Source organism: Kogia breviceps, chromosome X (assembly GCF_026419965.1).
Source record: "Kogia breviceps isolate mKogBre1 chromosome X, mKogBre1 haplotype 1, whole genome shotgun sequence".
Classification (NCBI taxonomy): domain Eukaryota; kingdom Metazoa; phylum Chordata; class Mammalia; order Artiodactyla; family Physeteridae; genus Kogia; species Kogia breviceps.
Genome location: NC_081330.1, coordinates 136,725,328 through 136,746,103, shown reverse-complemented (window position 1 = coordinate 136,746,103; position 20,776 = coordinate 136,725,328).

The following is a 20,776-nucleotide window of genomic DNA, read 5'->3' as shown; positions in this document are numbered from 1 at the left end:
GAAAACCGAATATGGAATGGACACGACCTACTCCTTGCTCAATCAACTGGACTCACCAGACCCTGTTCATCGCACAAGTATCTATCCGACTAGTAAGCATCTTAAAAGCTAAGTCTTGATATCTCTGTGTAAGTGCATCAAGTGTGTGTAAAGCGGCCTAAAACCAGCAGGGAAAATCAGCTCAGACCCATTCTGAGGATACATTTCCAACATAAAGAAGAAACAAGCAGGGCAAAACAGAGAGAAATTCTTCCAAAATGCGTTCAGGGACTGGCATGCAACCAGGATTGACCACATCTACAGCCCCAGCGGCAGAAGACAGAAGGCTGGACACTCTTGGGGCTGAGACGATTGGTGAGGTTGGGAAAGCAAATGCAGACCCTTGAAAGGAATCCTGCGTGCTCCCCATTCCATGGGTCCCAACTCTCCAGGTTCAACGCAATCTTCCGACAGCGAAAGCACTCATTGGAAACCCAGCGGATGCTACACCGTGGGATCGGGAAAGCTTTCTGAAACTCACCTCAGTTTTCATCTCCTGGTGCTCGTGTTCTCCATTCAGGCCCCCTTACTAACAATCTCCCCACTTGGAGACTCGGCGCCTTTCCATGCCTCTTTCGTACCGTCTGCAATTTGTCCGCAGGATGAACTGCAAGAGGGGGAACCAATGAGAGACTCGCTGGAGGTGTTTGGTCGGGCACATGTCACTCTCATTTCCCATCACGAAGAAGAATTCACCAGAGGTTCAGCCTGCCACCCCGGATCGACAATAGGGCGTGAAGCCATCCAGCCGTGTTGCGTCCCACTCACAAAAAAGCGACTTGGGAAATGGAGCTCAGGGGCACTGCACTTCCCAAACCTGCAGAGTTCTAAACGATAACTATCGCCCCAAAATATATTGAGGTCAGGCTACGAAGAGGCGCTGAACGCAAGGCAGAACTGCAGGAAACGGATGTCAACGGGTACATCGGAATGGCCCCGATAGCACATGAAAAGCGCCAGAACGTGGACAATGATGCGGTTGGCCAAAAAGGGCGTATGCGTTTTTTCCTGAATATATTCAGGAAAAAACGCATACGCCCTTTTTGGCCAACCAAGCAACCTGGGAGAGCAAATCAGCACTACAAAGAAATCTCTCGCCCCCCCCGGGGCAAAAGGGCCAGGCGAAAAAAGTCTAAAAACCAGAAAGGCAGGACAGGCCACGGAGTCAAGGGAGCCTTGTTAAGCTGATGGGCGGGATGTCAATGGCCAACAGCCAATCTTCACAAGTGTATCCTCTTTCCCAAACCATGTAAAACATAGAACCACAGAGCATAGGGCACTTCCACACATGGGCGTTGACCTTGGGAAAATGAAAAAATCAACCAGACACAGGGACCCCATAGTTGAGGGCTGCTGTCTTGACAAGAACCTCCACTCCGGTACACGTTTCATATCCCAGGAAAGAGCCAAGTGGACAAAGACGAGTGGACAAGTGGACAAAGACAAGTGGACAAGTGGACAAGTGGTGCTACGTAGGTCCAATGGAGTGTCACTCAGCCATGAAATCCACGTCATGAGGCTGGTAGCAGCATCCTGAGTGGATTTAGGTACGATCATCCTCAGTGAAATAAGTCCCACAAAAAAAGAAACTTATGATATCACTTATCGAGGGAATGTAAAAATCGCTCCCCATGCACTGAATCCCCAAACAGAACAGAGTCACGCTTTTAGAAAACACACTTATGCCTGCTTCAGGGGAAAGGTGAGGTGGGGTGACGCATAAAACTCGAGTTTGAAATGAGCACAGATACCCTTCCGAAAACCGAATATGGAATGGACACGACCTACTCCTTGCTCAATCAACTGGACTCACCAGACCCTCTTCATCGCACAAGTATCTATCCGACTAGTAAGCATCTTCAAATCTAAGTCTTGATATCTCTGTGTAAGTGCATCAAGTGTGTGTAAAGCGGCCTAAAACCAGCAGGGAAAATCAGCTCAGACCCATTCTGAGGATACATTTCCAACATAAAGAAGAAACAAGCAGGGCAAAACAGAGAGAAATTCTTCCAAAATGCGTTCAGGGACTGGCATGCAACCAGGATTGACCACATGTACAGCCCCAGCGGCAGAAGACATAAGGCTGGACACTCTTGGGGCTGAGACGATTGGTGAGGTTGGGAAAGCAAATGCAGACCCTTGAAAGGAATCCTGCGTGCTCCCCATTCCATGGGTCCCAACTCTCCAGGTTCAACGCAATCTTCCGACAGCGAAAGCACTCATTGGAAACCCAGCGGATGCTACACCGTGGGATCGGGAAAGCTTTCTGAAACTCACCTCAGTTTTCATCTCCTGGTGCTCGTGTTCTCCATTCAGGCCCCCTTACTAACAATCTCCCCACTTGGAGACTCGGCGCCTTTCCATGCCTCTTTCGTACCGTCTGCAATTTGTCCGCAGGATGAACTGCAAGAGGGGGAACCAATGAGAGACTCGCTGGAGGTGTTTGGTCGGGCACATGTCACTCTCATTTCCCATCACGAAGAAGAATTCACCAGAGGTTCAGCCTGCCACCCCGGATCGACAATAGGGCGTGAAGCCATCCAGCCGTGTTGCGTCCCACTCACAAAAAAGCGACTTGGGAAATGGAGCTCAGGGGCACTGCACTTCCCAAACCTGCAGAGTTCTAAACGATAACTATCGCCCCAAAATATATTGAGGTCAGGCTACGAAGAGGCGCTGAACGCAAGGCAGAACTGCAGGAAACGGATGTCAACGGGTACATCGGAATGGCCCCGATAGCACATGAAAAGCGCCAGAACGTGGACAATGATGCGGTTGGCCAAAAAGGGCGTATGCGTTTTTTCCTGAATATATTCAGGGAGAGCAAATCAGCACTACAAAGAAATCTCTCGCCCCCCCCGGGGCAAAAGGGCCAGGCGAAAAAAGTCTAAAAACCAGAAAGGCAGGACAGGCCACGGAGTCAACGGAGCCTTGTTAAGCTGATGGGCGGGATGTCAATGGCCAACAGCCAATCTTCACAAGTGTATCCTCTTTCCCAAACCATGTAAAACACAGAACCACAGAGCATAGGGCACTTCCACACATGGGCGTTGACCTTGGGAAAATGAAAAAATCAACCAGACACAGGGACCCCAAAGTTGAGGGCTGCTGTCTTGACAAGAACCTCCACTCCGGTACACGTTTCATATCCCAGGAAAGAGCCAAGTGGACAAAGACGAGTGGACAAGTGGACAAAGACAAGTGGACAAGTGGACAAGTGGTGCTACGTAGGTCCAATGGAGTGTCACTCAGCCATGAAATCCACGTCATGAGGCTGGTAGCAGCATCCTGAGTGGATTTAGGTACGATCATCCTCAGTGAAATAAGTCCCACAAAAAAAGAAACTTATGATATCACTTATCGAGGGAATGTAAAAATCGCTCCCCATGCACTGAATCCCCAAACAGAACAGAGTCACGCTTTTAGAAAACACACTTATGCCTGCTTCAGGGGAAAGGTGAGGTGGGGTGACGCATAAAACTCGAGTTTGAAATGAGCACAGATACCCTTCCGAAAACCGAATATGGAATGGACACGACCTACTCCTTGCTCAATCAACTGGACTCACCAGACCCTCTTCATCGCACAAGTATCTATCCGACTAGTAAGCATCTTCAAATCTAAGTCTTGATATCTCTGTGTAAGTGCATCAAGTGTGTGTAAAGCGGCCTAAAACCAGCAGGGAAAATCAGCTCAGACCCATTCTGAGGATACATTTCCAACATAAAGAAGAAACAAGCAGGGCAAAACAGAGAGAAATTCTTCCAAAATGCGTTCAGGGACTGGCATGCAACCAGGATTGACCACATGTACAGCCCCAGCGGCAGAAGACATAAGGCTGGACACTCTTGGGGCTGAGACGATTGGTGAGGTTGGGAAAGCAAATGCAGACCCTTGAAAGGAATCCTGCGTGCTCCCCATTCCATGGGTCCCAACTCTCCAGGTTCAACGCAATCTTCCGACAGCGAAAGCACTCATTGGAAACCCAGCGGATGCTACACCGTGGGATCGGGAAAGCTTTCTGAAACTCACCTCAGTTTTCATCTCCTGGTGCTCGTGTTCTCCATTCAGGCCCCCTTACTAACAATCTCCCCACTTGGAGACTCGGCGCCTTTCCATGCCTCTTTCGTACCGTCTGCAATTTGTCCGCAGGATGAACTGCAAGAGGGGGAACCAATGAGAGACTCGCTGGAGGTGTTTGGTCGGGCACATGTCACTCTCATTTCCCATCACGAAGAAGAATTCACCAGCGGTTCAGCCTGCCACCCCGGATCGACAATAGGGCGTGAAGCCATCCAGCCGTGTTGCGTCCCACTCACAAAAAAGCGACTTGGGAAATGGAGCTCAGGGGCACTGCACTTCCCAAACCTGCAGAGTTCTAAACGATAACTATCGCCCCAAAATATATTGAGGTCAGGCTACGAAGAGGCGCTGAACGCAAGGCAGAACTGCAGGAAACGGATGTCAACGGGTACATCGGAATGGCCCCGATAGCACATGAAAAGCGCCAGAACGTGGACAATGATGCGGTTGGCCAAAAAGGGCGTATGCGTTTTTTCCTGAATATATTCAGGAAAAAACGCATACGCCCTTTTTGGCCAACCAAGCAACCTGGGAGAGCAAATCAGCACTACAAAGAAATATCTCGCCCCCCCCCGGGGCAAAAGGGCCAGGCGAAAAAAGTCTAAAAACCAGAAAGGCAGGACAGGCCACGGAGTCAAGGGAGCCTTGTTAAGCTGATGGGCGGGATGTCAATGGCCAACAGCCAATCTTCACAAGTGTATCCTCTTTCCCAAACCATGTAAAACATAGAACCACAGAGCATAGGGCACTTCCACACATGGGCGTTGACCTTGGGAAAATGAAAAAATCAACCAGACACAGGGACCCCATAGTTGAGGGCTGCTGTCTTGACAAGAACCTCCACTCCGGTACACGTTTCATATCCCAGGAAAGAGCCAAGTGGACAAAGACGAATGGACAAGTGGACAAAGACAAGTGGACAAGTGGACAAGTGGTGCTACGTAGGTCCAATGGAGTGTCACTCAGCCATGAAATCCACGTCATGAGGCTGGTAGCAGCATCCTGAGTGGATTTAGGTACGATCATCCTCAGTGAAATAAGTCCCACAAAAAAAGAAACTTATGATATCACTTATCGAGGGAATGTAAAAATCGCTCCCCATGCACTGAATCCCCAAACAGAACAGAGTCACGCTTTTAGAAAACACACTTATGCCTGCTTCAGGGGAAAGGTGAGGTGGGGTGACGCATAAAACTCGAGTTTGAAATGAGCACAGATACCCTTCCGAAAACCGAATATGGAATGGACACGACCTACTCCTTGCTCAATCAACTGGACTCAACAGACCCTCTTCATCGCACAAGTATCTATCCGACTAGTAAGCATCTTAAAAGCTAAGTCTTGATATCTCTGTGTAAGTGCATCAAGTGTGTGTAAAGCGGCCTAAAACCAGCAGGGAAAATCAGCTCAGACCCATTCTGAGGATACATTTCCAACATAAAGAAGAAACAAGCAGGGCAAAACAGAGAGAAATTCTTCCAAAATGCGTTCAGGGACTGGCATGCAACCAGGATTGACCACATCTACAGCCCCAGCGGCAGAAGACATAAGGCTGGACACTCTTGGGGCTGAGACGATTGGTGAGGTTGGGAAAGCAAATGCAGACCCTTGAAAGGAATCCTGCGTGCTCCCCATTCCATGGGTCCCAACTCTCCAGGTTCAACGCAATCTTCCGACAGCGAAAGCACTCATTGGAAACCCAGCGGATGCTACACCGTGGGATCGGGAAAGCTTTCTGAAACTCACCTCAGTTTTCATCTCCTGGTGCTCGTGTTCTCCATTCAGGCCCCCTTACTAACAATCTCCCCACTTGGAGACTCGGCGCCTTTCCATGCCTCTTTCGTACCGTCTGCAATTTGTCCGCAGGATGAACTGCAAGAGGGGGAACCAATGAGAGACTCGCTGGAGGTGTTTGGTCGGGCACATGTCACTCTCATTTCGCATCACGAAGAAGAATTCACCAGCGGTTCAGCCTGCCACCCCGGATCGACAATACGGCGTGAAGCCATCCAGCCGTGTTGCGTCCCACTCACAAAAAAGCGACTTGGGAAATGGAGCTCAGGGGCACTGCACTTCCCAAACCTGCAGAGTTCTAAACGATAACTATCGCCCCAAAATATATTGAGGTCAGGCTACGAAGAGGCGCTGAACGCAAGGCAGAACTGCAGGAAACGGATGTCAACGGGTACATCGGAATGGCCCCGATAGCACATGAAAAGCGCCAGAACGTGGACAATGATGCGGTTGGCCAAAAAGGGCGTATGCGTTTTTTCCTGAATATATTCAGGAAAAAACGCATACGCCCTTTTTGGCCAACCAAGCAACCTGGGAGAGCAAATCAGCACTACAAAGAAATCTCTCGCCCCCCCCGGGGCAAAAGGGCCAGGCGAAAAAAGTCTAAAAACCAGAAAGGCAGGACAGGCCACGGAGTCAAGGGAGCCTTGTTAAGCTGATGGGCGGGATGTCAATGGCCAACAGCCAATCTTCACAAGTGTATCCTCTTTCCCAAACCATGTAAAACACAGAACCACAGAGCATAGGGCACTTCCACACATGGGCGTTGACCTTGGGAAAATGAAAAAATCAACCAGACACAGGGACCCCAAAGTTGAGGGCTGCTGTCTTGACAAGAACCTCCACTCCGGTACACGTTTCATATCCCAGGAAAGAGCCAAGTGGACAAAGACGAGTGGACAAGTGGACAAGTGGACAAGTGGTGCTACGTAGGTCCAATGGAGTGTCACTCAGCCATGAAATCCACGTCATGAGGCTGGTAGCAGCATCCTGAGTGGATTTAGGTACGATCATCCTCAGTGAAATAAGTCCCACAAAAAAAGAAACTTATGATATCACTTATCGAGGGAATGTAAAAATCGCTCCCCATGCACTGAATCCCCAAACAGAACAGAGTCACGCTTTTAGAAAACACACTTATGCCTGCTTCAGGGGAAAGGTGAGGTGGGGTGACGCATAAAACTCGAGTTTGAAATGAGCACAGATACCCTTCCGAAAACCGAATATGGAATGGACACGACCTACTCCTTGCTCAATCAACTGGACTCACCAGACCCTGTTCATCGCACAAGTATCTATCCGACTAGTAAGCATCTTAAAAGCTAAGTCTTGATATCTCTGTGTAAGTGCATCAAGTGTGTGTAAAGCGGCCTAAAACCAGCAGGGAAAATCAGCTCAGACCCATTCTGAGGATACATTTCCAACATAAAGAAGAAACAAGCAGGGCAAAACAGAGAGAAATTCTTCCAAAATGCGTTCAGGGACTGGCATGCAACCAGGATTGACCACATCTACAGCCCCAGCGGCAGAAGACATAAGGCTGGACACTCTTGGGGCTGAGACGATGGGTGAGGTTGGGAAAGCAAATGCAGACCCTTGAAAGGAATCCTGCGTGCTCCCCATTCCATGGGTCCCAACTCTCCAGGTTCAACGCAATCTTCCGACAGCGAAAGCACTCATTGGAAACCCAGCGGATGCTACACCGTGGGATCGGGAAAGCTTTCTGAAACTCACCTCAGTTTTCATCTCCTGGTGCTCGTGTTCTCCATTCAGGCCCCCTTACTAACAATCTCCCCACTTGGAGACTCGGCGCCTTTCCATGCCTCTTTCGTACCGTCTGCAATTTGTCCGCAGGATGAACTGCAAGAGGGGGAACCAATGAGAGACTCGCTGGAGGTGTTTGGTCGGGCACATGTCACTCTCATTTCCCATCACGAAGAAGAATTCACCAGAGGTTCAGCCTGCCACCCCGGATCGACAATAGGGCGTGAAGCCATCCAGCCGTGTTGCGTCCCACTCACAAAAAAGCGACTTGGGAAATGGAGCTCAGGGGCACTGCACTTCCCAAACCTGCAGAGTTCTAAACGATAACTATCGCCCCAAAATATATTGAGGTCAGGCTACGAAGAGGCGCTGAACGCAAGGCAGAACTGCAGGAAACGGATGTCAACGGGTACATCGGAATGGCCCCGATAGCACATGAAAAGCGCCAGAACGTGGACAATGATGCGGTTGGCCAAAAAGGGCGTATGCGTTTTTTCCTGAATATATTCAGGAAAAAACGCATACGCCCTTTTTGGCCAACCAAGCAACCTGGGAGAGCAAATCAGCACTACAAAGAAATCTCTCGCCCCCCCCGGGGCAAAAGGGCCAGGCGAAAAAAGTCTAAAAACCAGAAAGGCAGGACAGGCCACGGAGTCAAGGGAGCCTTGTTAAGCTGATGGGCGGGATGTCAATGGCCAACAGCCAATCTTCACAAGTGTATCCTCTTTCCCAAACCATGTAAAACATAGAACCACAGAGCATAGGGCACTTCCACACATGGGCGTTGACCTTGGGAAAATGAAAAAATCAACCAGACACAGGGACCCCATAGTTGAGGGCTGCTGTCTTGACAAGAACCTCCACTCCGGTACACGTTTCATATCCCAGGAAAGAGCCAAGTGGACAAAGACGAGTGGACAAGTGGACAAAGACAAGTGGACAAGTGGACAAGTGGTGCTACGTAGGTCCAATGGAGTGTCACTCAGCCATGAAATCCACGTCATGAGGCTGGTAGCAGCATCCTGAGTGTATTTAGGTACGATCATCCTCAGTGAAATAAGTCCCACAAAAAAAGAAACTTATGATATCACTTATCGAGGGAATGTAAAAATCGCTCCCCATGCACTGAATCCCCAAACAGAACAGAGTCACGCTTTTAGAAAACACACTTATGCCTGCTTCAGGGGAAAGGTGAGGTGGGGTGACGCATAAAACTCGAGTTTGAAAGGAGCACAGATACCCTTCCGAAAACCGAATATGGAATGGACACGACCTACTCCTTGCTCAATCAACTGGACTCACCAGACCCTGTTCATCGCACAAGTATCTATCCGACTAGTAAGCATCTTAAAAGCTAAGTCTTGATATCTCTGTGTAAGTGCATCAAGTGTGTGTAAAGCGGCCTAAAACCAGCAGGGAAAATCAGCTCAGACCCATTCTGAGGATACATTTCCAACATAAAGAAGAAACAAGCAGGGCAAAACAGAGAGAAATTCTTCCAAAATGCGTTCAGGGACTGGCATGCAACCAGGATTGACCACATGTACAGCCCCAGCGGCAGAAGACATAAGGCTGGACACTCTTGGGGCTGAGACGATTGGTGAGGTTGGGAAAGCAAATGCAGACCCTTGAAAGGAATCCTGCGTGCTCCCCATTCCATGGGTCCCAACTCTCCAGGTTCAACGCAATCTTCCGACAGCGAAAGCACTCATTGGAAACCCAGCGGATGCTACACCGTGGGATCGGGAAAGCTTTCTGAAACTCACCTCAGTTTTCATCTCCTGGTGCTCGTGTTCTCCATTCAGGCCCCCTTACTAACAATCTCCCCACTTGGAGACTCGGCGCCTTTCCATGCCTCTTTCGTACCGTCTGCAATTTGTCCGCAGGATGAACTGCAAGAGGGGGAACCAATGAGAGACTCGCTGGAGGTGTTTGGTCGGGCACATGTCACTCTCATTTCCCATCACGAAGAAGAATTCACCAGCGGTTCAGCCTGCCACCCCGGATCGACAATAGGGCGTGAAGCCATCCAGCCGTGTTGCGTCCCACTCACAAAAAAGCGACTTGGGAAATGGAGCTCAGGGGCACTGCACTTCCCAAACCTGCAGAGTTCTAAACGATAACTATCGCCCCAAAATATATTGAGGTCAGGCTACGAAGAGGCGCTGAACGCAAGGCAGAACTGCAGGAAACGGATGTCAACGGGTACATCGGAATGGCCCCGATAGCACATGAAAAGCGCCAGAACGTGGACAATGATGCGGTTGGCCAAAAAGGGCGTATGCGTTTTTTCCATTCAGGAAAAAACGCATACGCCCTTTTTGGCCAACCAAGCAACCTGGGAGAGCAAATCAGCACTACAAAGAAATCTCTCGCCCCCCCCCGGGGCAAAAGGGCCAGGCGAAAAAAGTCTAAAAACCAGAAAGGCAGGACAGCCCACGGAGTCAAGGGAGCCTTGTTAAGCTGATGGGCGGGATGTCAATGGCCAACAGCCAATCTTCACAAGTGTATCCTCTTTCCCAAACCATGTAAAACATAGAACCACAGAGCATAGGGCACTTCCACACATGGGCGTTGACCTTGGGAAAATGAAAAAATCAACCAGACACAGGGACCCCATAGTTGAGGGCTGCTGTCTTGACAAGAACCTCCACTCCGGTACACGTTTCATATCCCAGGAAAGAGCCAAGTGGACAAAGACGAGTGGACAAGTGGACAAAGACAAGTGGACAAGTGGACAAGTGGTGCTACGTAGGTCCAATGGAGTGTCACTCAGCCATGAAATCCGCGTCATGAGGCTGGTAGCAGCATCCTGAGTGGATTTAGGTATGATCATCCTCAGTGAAATAAGTCCCACAAAAAAAGAAACTTATGATATCACTTATCGAGGGAATGTAAAAATCGCTCCCCATGCACTGAATCCCCAAACAGAACAGAGTCACGCTTTTAGAAAACACACTTATGCCTGCTTCAGGGGAAAGGTGAGGTGGGGTGACGCATAAAACTCGAGTTTGAAATGAGCACAGATACCCTTCCGAAAACCGAATATGGAATGGACACGACCTACTCCTTGCTCAATCAACTGGACTCACCAGACCCTGTTCATCGCACAAGTATCTATCCGACTAGTAAGCATCTTCAAAGCTAAGTCTTGATATCTCTGTGTAAGTGCATCAAGTGTGTGTCAAGCGGCCTAAAACCAGCAGGGAAAATCAGCTCAGACCCATTCTGAGGATACATTTCCAACATAAAGAAGAAACAAGCAGGGCAAAACAGAGAGAAATTCTTCCAAAATGCGTTCAGGGACTGGCATGCAACCAGGATTGACCACATCTACAGCCCCAGCGGCAGAAGACATAAGGCTGGACACTCTTGGGGCTGAGACGATTGGTGAGGTTGGGAAAGCAAATGCAGACCCTTGAAAGGAATCCTGCGTGCTCCCCATTCCATGGGTCCCAACTCTCCAGGTTCAACGCAATCTTCCGACAGCGAAAGCACTCATTGGAAACCCAGCGGATGCTACACCGTGGGATCGGGAAAGCTTTCTGAAACTCACCTCAGTTTTCATCTCCTGGTGCTCGTGTTCTCCATTCAGGCCCCCTTACTAACAATCTCCCCACTTGGAGACTCGGCGCCTTTCCATGCCTCTTTCGTACCGTCTGCAATTTGTCCGCAGGATGAACTGCAAGAGGGGGAACCAATGAGAGACTCGCTGGAGGTGTTTGGTCGGGCACATGTCACTCTCATTTCCCATCACGAAGAAGAATTCACCAGAGGTTCAGCCTGCCACCCCGGATCGACAATAGGGCGTGAAGCCATCCAGCCGTGTTGCGTCCCACTCACAAAAAAGCGACTTGGGAAATGGAGCTCAGGGGCACTGCACTTCCCAAACCTGCAGAGTTCTAAACGATAACTATCGCCCCAAAATATATTGAGGTCAGGCTACGAAGAGGCGCTGAACGCAAGGCAGAACTGCAGGAAACGGATGTCAACGGGTACATCGGAATGGCCCCGATAGCACATGAAAAGCGCCAGAACGTGGACAATGATGCGGTTGGCCAAAAAGGGCGTATGCGTTTTTTCCTGAATATATTCAGGAAAAAACGCATACGCCCTTTTTGGCCAACCAAGCAACCTGGGAGAGCAAATCAGCACTACAAAGAAATCTCTCGCCCCCCCCGGGGCAAAAGGGCCAGGCGAAAAAAGTCTAAAAACCAGAAAGGCAGGACAGGCCACGGAGTCAAGGGAGCCTTGTTAAGCTGATGGGCGGGATGTCAATGGCCAACAGCCAATCTTCACAAGTGTATCCTCTTTCCCAAACCATGTAAAACACAGAACCACAGAGCATAGGGCACTTCCACACATGGGCGTTGACCTTGGGAAAATGAAAAAATCAACCAGACACAGGGACCCCAAAGTTGAGGGCTGCTGTCTTGACAAGAACCTCCACTCCGGTACACGTTTCATATCCCAGGAAAGAGCCAAGTGGACAAAGACGAGTGGACAAGTGGACAAAGACAAGTGGACAAGTGGACAAGTGGTGCTACGTAGGTCCAATGGAGTGTCACTCAGCCATGAAATCCACGTCATGAGGCTGGTAGCAGCATCCTGAGTGGATTTAGGTACGATCATCCTCAGTGAAATAAGTCCCACAAAAAAAGAAACTTATGATATCACTTATCGAGGGAATGTAAAAATCGCTCCCCATGCACTGAATCCCCAAACAGAACAGAGTCACGCTTTTAGAAAACACACTTATGCCTGCTTCAGGGGAAAGGTGAGGTGGGGTGACGCATAAAACTCGAGTTTGAAATGAGCACAGATACCCTTCCGAAAACCGAATATGGAATGGACACGACCTACTCCTTGCTCAATCAACTGGACTCACCAGACCCTCTTCATCGCACAAGTATCTATCCGACTAGTAAGCATCTTAAAAGCTAAGTCTTGATATCTCTGTGTAAGTGCATCAAGTGTGTGTAAAGCGGCCTAAAACCAGCAGGGAAAATCAGCTCAGACCCATTCTGAGGATACATTTCCAACATAAAGAAGAAACAAGCAGGGCAAAACAGAGAGAAATTCTTCCAAAATGCGTTCAGGGACTGGCATGCAACCAGGATTGACCACATGTACAGCCCCAGCGGCAGAAGACATAAGGCTGGACACTCTTGGGGCTGAGACGATTGGTGAGGTTGGGAAAGCAAATGCAGACCCTTGAAAGGAATCCTGCGTGCTCCCCATTCCATGGGTCCCAACTCTCCAGGTTCAACGCAATCTTCCGACAGCGAAAGCACTCATTGGAAACCCAGCGGATGCTACACCGTGGGATCGGGAAAGCTTTCTGAAACTCACCTCAGTTTTCATCTCCTGGTGCTCGTGTTCTCCATTCAGGCCCCCTTACTAACAATCTCCCCACTTGGAGACTCGGCGCCTTTCCATGCCTCTTTCGTACCGTCTGCAATTTGTCCGCAGGATGAACTGCAAGAGGGGGAACCAATGAGAGACTCGCTGGAGGTGTTTGGTCGGGCACATGTCACTCTCATTTCCCATCACGAAGAAGAATTCACCAGCGGTTCAGCCTGCCACCCCGGATCGACAATAGGGCGTGAAGCCATCCAGCCGTGTTGCGTCCCACTCACAAAAAAGCGACTTGGGAAATGGAGCTCAGGGGCACTGCACTTCCCAAACCTGCAGAGTTCTAAACGATAACTATCGCCCCAAAATATATTGAGGTCAGGCTACGAAGAGGCGCTGAACGCAAGGCAGAACTGCAGGAAACGGATGTCAACGGGTACATCGGAATGGCCCCGATAGCACATGAAAAGCGCCAGAACGTGGACAATGATGCGGTTGGCCAAAAAGGGCGTATGCGTTTTTTCCATTCAGGAAAAAACGCATACGCCCTTTTTGGCCAACCAAGCAACCTGGGAGAGCAAATCAGCACTACAAAGAAATCTCTCGCCCCCCCCCGGGGCAAAAGGGCCAGGCGAAAAAAGTCTAAAAACCAGAAAGGCAGGACAGGCCACGGAGTCAAGGGAGCCTTGTTAAGCTGATGGGCGGGATGTCAATGGCCAACAGCCAATCTTCACAAGTGTATCCTCTTTCCCAAACCATGTAAAACATAGAACCACAGAGCATAGGGCACTTCCACACATGGGCGTTGACCTTGGGAAAATGAAAAAATCAACCAGACACAGGGACCCCATAGTTGAGGGCTGCTGTCTTGACAAGAACCTCCACTCCGGTACACGTTTCATATCCCAGGAAAGAGCCAAGTGGACAAAGACGAGTGGACAAGTGGACAAAGACAAGTGGACAAGTGGACAAGTGGTGCTACGTAGGTCCAATGGAGTGTCACTCAGCCATGAAATCCGCGTCATGAGGCTGGTAGCAGCATCCTGAGTGGATTTAGGTATGATCATCCTCAGTGAAATAAGTCCCACAAAAAAAGAAACTTATGATATCACTTATCGAGGGAATGTAAAAATCGCTCCCCATGCACTGAATCCCCAAACAGAACAGAGTCACGCTTTTAGAAAACACACTTATGCCTGCTTCAGGGGAAAGGTGAGGTGGGGTGACGCATAAAACTCGAGTTTGAAATGAGCACAGATACCCTTCCGAAAACCGAATATGGAATGGACACGACCTACTCCTTGCTCAATCAACTGGACTCACCAGACCCTGTTCATCGCACAAGTATCTATCCGACTAGTAAGCATCTTCAAAGCTAAGTCTTGATATCTCTGTGTAAGTGCATCAAGTGTGTGTCAAGCGGCCTAAAACCAGCAGGGAAAATCAGCTCAGACCCATTCTGAGGATACATTTCCAACATAAAGAAGAAACAAGCAGGGCAAAACAGAGAGAAATTCTTCCAAAATGCGTTCAGGGACTGGCATGCAACCAGGATTGACCACATCTACAGCCCCAGCGGCAGAAGACATAAGGCTGGACACTCTTGGGGCTGAGACGATTGGTGAGGTTGGGAAAGCAAATGCAGACCCTTGAAAGGAATCCTGCGTGCTCCCCATTCCATGGGTCCCAACTCTCCAGGTTCAACGCAATCTTCCGACAGCGAAAGCACTCATTGGAAACCCAGCGGATGCTACACCGTGGGATCGGGAAAGCTTTCTGAAACTCACCTCAGTTTTCATCTCCTGGTGCTCGTGTTCTCCATTCAGGCCCCCTTACTAACAATCTCCCCACTTGGAGACTCGGCGCCTTTCCATGCCTCTTTCGTACCGTCTGCAATTTGTCCGCAGGATGAACTGCAAGAGGGGGAACCAATGAGAGACTCGCTGGAGGTGTTTGGTCGGGCACATGTCACTCTCATTTCCCATCACGAAGAAGAATTCACCAGAGGTTCAGCCTGCCACCCCGGATCGACAATAGGGCGTGAAGCCATCCAGCCGTGTTGCGTCCCACTCACAAAAAAGCGACTTGGGAAATGGAGCTCAGGGGCACTGCACTTCCCAAACCTGCAGAGTTCTAAACGATAACTATCGCCCCAAAATATATTGAGGTCAGGCTACGAAGAGGCGCTGAACGCAAGGCAGAACTGCAGGAAACGGATGTCAACGGGTACATCGGAATGGCCCCGATAGCACATGAAAAGCGCCAGAACGTGGACAATGATGCGGTTGGCCAAAAAGGGCGTATGCGTTTTTTCCTGAATATATTCAGGAAAAAACGCATACGCCCTTTTTGGCCAACCAAGCAACCTGGGAGAGCAAATCAGCACTACAAAGAAATCTCTCGCCCCCCCCGGGGCAAAAGGGCCAGGCGAAAAAAGTCTAAAAACCAGAAAGGCAGGACAGGCCACGGAGTCAACGGAGCCTTGTTAAGCTGATGGGCGGGATGTCAATGGCCAACAGCCAATCTTCACAAGTGTATCCTCTTTCCCAAACCATGTAAAACACAGAACCACAGAGCATAGGGCACTTCCACACATGGGCGTTGACCTTGGGAAAATGAAAAAATCAACCAGACACAGGGACCCCATAGTTGAGGGCTGCTGTCTTGACAAGAACCTCCACTCCGGTACACGTTTCATATCCCAGGAAAGAGCCAAGTGGACAAAGACGAGTGGACAAGTGGACAAAGACAAGTGGACAAGTGGACAAGTGGTGCTACGTCGGTCCAATGGAGTGTCACTCAGCCATGAAATCCACGTCATGAGGCTGGTAGCAGCATCCTGAGTGGATTTAGCTACGATCATCCTCAGTGAAATAAGTCCCACAAAAAAACAAACTTATGATATCACTTATCGAGGGAATGTAAAAATCACTCCCCATGCACTGAATCCCCAAACAGAACAGAGTCACGCTTTTAGAAAACACACTTATGCCTGCTTCAGGGGAAAGGTGAGGTGGGGTGACGCATAAAACTCGAGTTTGAAATGAGCACAGATACCCTTCCGAAAACCGAATATGGAATGGACACGACCTACTCCTTGCTCAATCAACTGGACTCACCAGACCCTGTTCATCGCACAAGTATCTATCCGACTAGTAAGCATCTTCAAAGCTAAGTCTTGATATCTCTGTGTAAGTGCATCAAGTGTGTGTCAAGCGGCCTAAAACCAGCAGGGAAAATCAGCTCAGACCCATTCTGAGGATACATTTCCAACATAAAGAAGAAACAAGCAGGGCAAAACAGAGAGAAATTCTTCCAAAATGCGTTCAGGGACTGGCATGCAACCAGGATTGACCACATCTACAGCCCCAGCGGCAGAAGACAGAAGGCTGGACACTCTTGGGGCTGAGACGATTGGTGAGGTTGGGAAAGCAAATGCAGACCCTTGAAAGGAATCCTGCGTGCTCCCCATTCCATGGGTCCCAACTCTCCAGGTTCAACGCAATCTTCCGACAGCGAAAGCACTCATTGGAAACCCAGCGGATGCTACACCGTGGGATCGGGAAAGCTTTCTGAAACTCACCTCAGTTTTCATCTCCTGGTGCTCGTGTTCTCCATTCAGGCCCCCTTACTAACAATCTCCCCACTTGGAGACTCGGCGCCTTTCCATGCCTCTTTCGTACCGTCTGCAATTTGTCCGCAGGATGAACTGCAAGAGGGGGAACCAATGAGAGACTCGCTGGAGGTGTTTGGTCGGGCACATGTCACTCTCATTTCCCATCACGAAGAAGAATTCACCAGCGGTTCAGCCTGCCACCCCGGATCGACAATAGGGCGTGAAGCCATCCAGCCGTGTTGCGTCCCACTCACAAAAAAGCGACTTGGGAAATGGAGCTCAGGGGCACTGCACTTCCCAAACCTGCAGAGTTCTAAACGATAACTATCGCCCCAAAATATATTGAGGTCAGGCTACGAAGAGGCGCTGAACGCAAGGCAGAACTGCAGGAAACGGATGTCAACGGGTACATCGGAATGGCCCCGATAGCACATGAAAAGCGCCAGAACGTGGACAATGATGCGGTTGGCCAAAAAGGGCGTATGCGTTTTTTCCTGAATATATTCAGGAAAAAACGCATACGCCCTTTTTGGCCAACCAAGCAACCTGGGAGAGCAAATCAGCACTACAAAGAAATCTCTCGCCCCCCCCCCGGGGCAAAAGGGCCAGGCGAAAAAAGTCTAAAAACCAGAAAGGCAGGACAGGCCACGGAGTCAAGGGAGCCTTGTTAAGCTGATGGGCGGGATGTCAATGGCCAACAGCCAATCTTCACAAGTGTATCCTCTTTCCCAAACCATGTAAAACACAGAACCACAGAGCATAGGGCACTTCCACACATGGGCGTTGACCTTGGGAAAATGAAAAAATCAACCAGACACAGGGACCCCAAAGTTGAGGGCTGCTGTCTTGACAAGAACCTCCACTCCGGTACACGTTTCATATCCCAGGAAAGAGCCAAGTGGACAAAGACGAGTGGACAAGTGGACAAAGACAAGTGGACAAGTGGACAAGTGGTGCTACGTAGGTCCAATGGAGTGTCACTCAGCCATGAAATCCACGTCATGAGGCTGGTAGCAGCATCCTGAGTGGATTTAGGTACGATCATCCTCAGTGAAATAAGTCCCACAAAAAAAGAAACTTATGATATCACTTATCGAGGGAATGTAAAAATCGCTCCCCATGCACTGAATCCCCAAACAGAACAGAGTCACGCTTTTAGAAAACACACTTATGCCTGCTTCAGGGGAAAGGTGAGGTGGGGTGACGCATAAAACTCGAGTTTGAAATGAGCACAGATACCCTTCCGAAAACCGAATATGGAATGGACACGACCTACTCCTTGCTCAATCAACTGGACTCACCAGACCCTGTTCATCGCACAAGTATCTATCCGACTAGTAAGCATCTTAAAACCTAAGTCTTGATATCTCTGTGTAAGTGCATCAAGTGTGTGTCAAGCGGCCTAAAACCAGCAGGGAAAATCAGCTCAGACCCATTCTGAGGATACATTTCCAACATAAAGAAGAAACAAGCAGGGCAAAACAGAGAGAAATTCTTCCAAAATGCGTTCAGGGACTGGCATGCAACCAGGATTGACCACATCTACAGCCCCAGCGGCAGAAGACATAAGGCTGGACACTCTTGGGGCTGAGACGATTGGTGAGGTTGGGAAAGCAAATGCAGACCCTTGAAAGGAATCCTGCGTGCTCCCCATTCCATGGGTCCCAACTCTCCAGGTTCAACGCAATCTTCCGACAGCGAAAGCACTCATTGGAAACCCAGCGGATGCTACACCGTGGGATCGGGAAAGCTTTCTGAAACTCACCTCAGTTTTCATCTCCTGGTGCTCGTGTTCTCCATTCAGGCCCCCTTACTAACAATCTCCCCACTTGGAGACTCGGCGCCTTTCCATGCCTCTTTCGTACCGTCTGCAATTTGTCCGCAGGATGAACTGCAAGAGGGGGAACCAATGAGAGACTCGCTGGAGGTGTTTGGTCGGGCACATGTCACTCTCATTTCCCATCACGAAGAAGAATTCACCAGCGGTTCAGCCTGCCACCCCGGATCGACAATAGGGCGTGAAGCCATCCAGCCGTGTTGCGTCCCACTCACAAAAAAGCGACTTGGGAAATGGAGCTCAGGGGCACTGCACTTCCCAAACCTGCAGAGTTCTAAACGATAACTATCGCCCCAAAATATATTGAGGTCAGGCTACGAAGAGGCGCTGAACGCAAGGCAGAACTGCAGGAAACGGATGTCAACGGGTACATCGGAATGGCCCCGATAGCACATGAAAAGCGCCAGAACGTGGACAATGATGCGGTTGGCCAAAAAGGGCGTATGCGTTTTTTCCTGAATATATTCAGGAAAAAACGCATACGCCCTTTTTGGCCAACCAAGCAACCTGGGAGAGCAAATCAGCACTACAAAGAAATCTCTCGCCCCCCCCGGGGCAAAAGGGCCAGGCGAAAAAAGTCTAAAAACCAGAAAGGCAGGACAGGCCACGGAGTCAAGGGAGCCTTGTTAAGCTGATGGGCGGGATGTCAATGGCCAACAGCCAATCTTCACAAGTGTATCCTCTTTCCCAAACCATGTAAAACACAGAACCACAGAGCATAGGGCACTTCCACACATGGGCGTTGACCTTGGGAAAATGAAAAAATCAACCAGACACAGGGACCCCAAAGTTGAGGGCTGCTGTCTTGACAAGAACCTCCACTCCGGTACACGTTTCATATCCCAGGAAAGAGCCAAGTGGACAAAGACGAGTGGACAAGTGGACAAAGACAAGTGGACAAGTGGACAAGTGGTGCTACGTAGGTCCAATGGAGTGTCACTCAGCCATGAAATCCACGTCATGAGGCTGGTAGCAGCATCCTGAGTGGATTTAGGTACGATCATCCTCAGTGAAATAAGTCCCACAAAAAAAGAAACTTATGATATCACTTATCGAGGGAATGTAAAAATCGCTCCCCATGCACTGAATCCCCAAACAGAACAGAGTCACGCTTTTAGAAAACACACTTATGCCTGCTTCAGGGGAAAGGTGAGGTGGGGTGACGCATAAAACTCGAGTTTGAAATGAGCACAGATACCCTTCCGAAAACCGAATATGGAATGGACACGACCTACTCCTTGCTCAATCAACTGGACTCACCAGACCCTGTTCATCGCACAAGTATCTATCCGACTAGTAAGCATCTTCAAAGCTAAGTCTTGATATCTCTGTGTAAGTGCATCAAGTGTGTGTAAAGCGGCCTAAAACCAGCAGGGAAAATCAGCTCAGACCCATTCTGAGGATACATTTCCAACATAAAGAAGAAACAAGCAGGGCAAAACAGAGAGAAATTCTTCCAAAATGCGTTCAGGGACTGGCATGCAACCAGGATTGACCACATCTACAGCCCCAGCGGCAGAAGACAGAAGGCTGGACACTCTTGGGGCTGAGACGATTGGTGAGGTTGGGAAAGCAAATGCAGACCCTTGAAAGGAATCCTGCGTGCTCCCCATTCCATGGGTCCCAACTCTCCAGGTTCAACGCAATCTTCCGACAGCGAAAGCACTCATTGGAAACCCAGCGGATGCTACACCGTGGGATCGGGAAAGCTTTCTGAAACTCACCTCAGTTTTCATCTCCTGGTGCTCGTGTTCTCCATTCAGGCCCCCTTACTAACAATCTCCCCACTTGGAGACTCGGCGCCTTTCCATGCCTCTTTCGTACCGTCTGCAATTTGTCCGCAGGATGAACTGCAAGAGGGGGAACCAATGAGAGACTCGCTGGAGGTGTTTGGTCGGGCACATGTCACTCTCATTTCCCATCACGAAGAAGAATTCACCAGAGGTTCAGCCTGCCACCCCGGATCGACAATAGGGCGTGAAGCCATCCAGCCGTGTTGCGTCCCACTCACAAAAAAGCGACTTGGGAAATGGAGCTCAGGGGCACTGCACTTCCCAAACCTGCAGAGTTCTAAACGATAACTATCGCCCCAAAATATATTGAGGTCAGGCTACGAAGAGGCGCTGAACGCAAGGCAGAACTGCAGGAAACGGATGTCAACGGGTACATCGGAATGGCCCCGATAGCACATGAAAAGCGCCAGAACGTGGACAATGATGCGGTTGGCCAAAAAGGGCGTAGGCGTTTTTTCCTGAATATATTCAGGAAAAAACGCATACGCCCTTTTT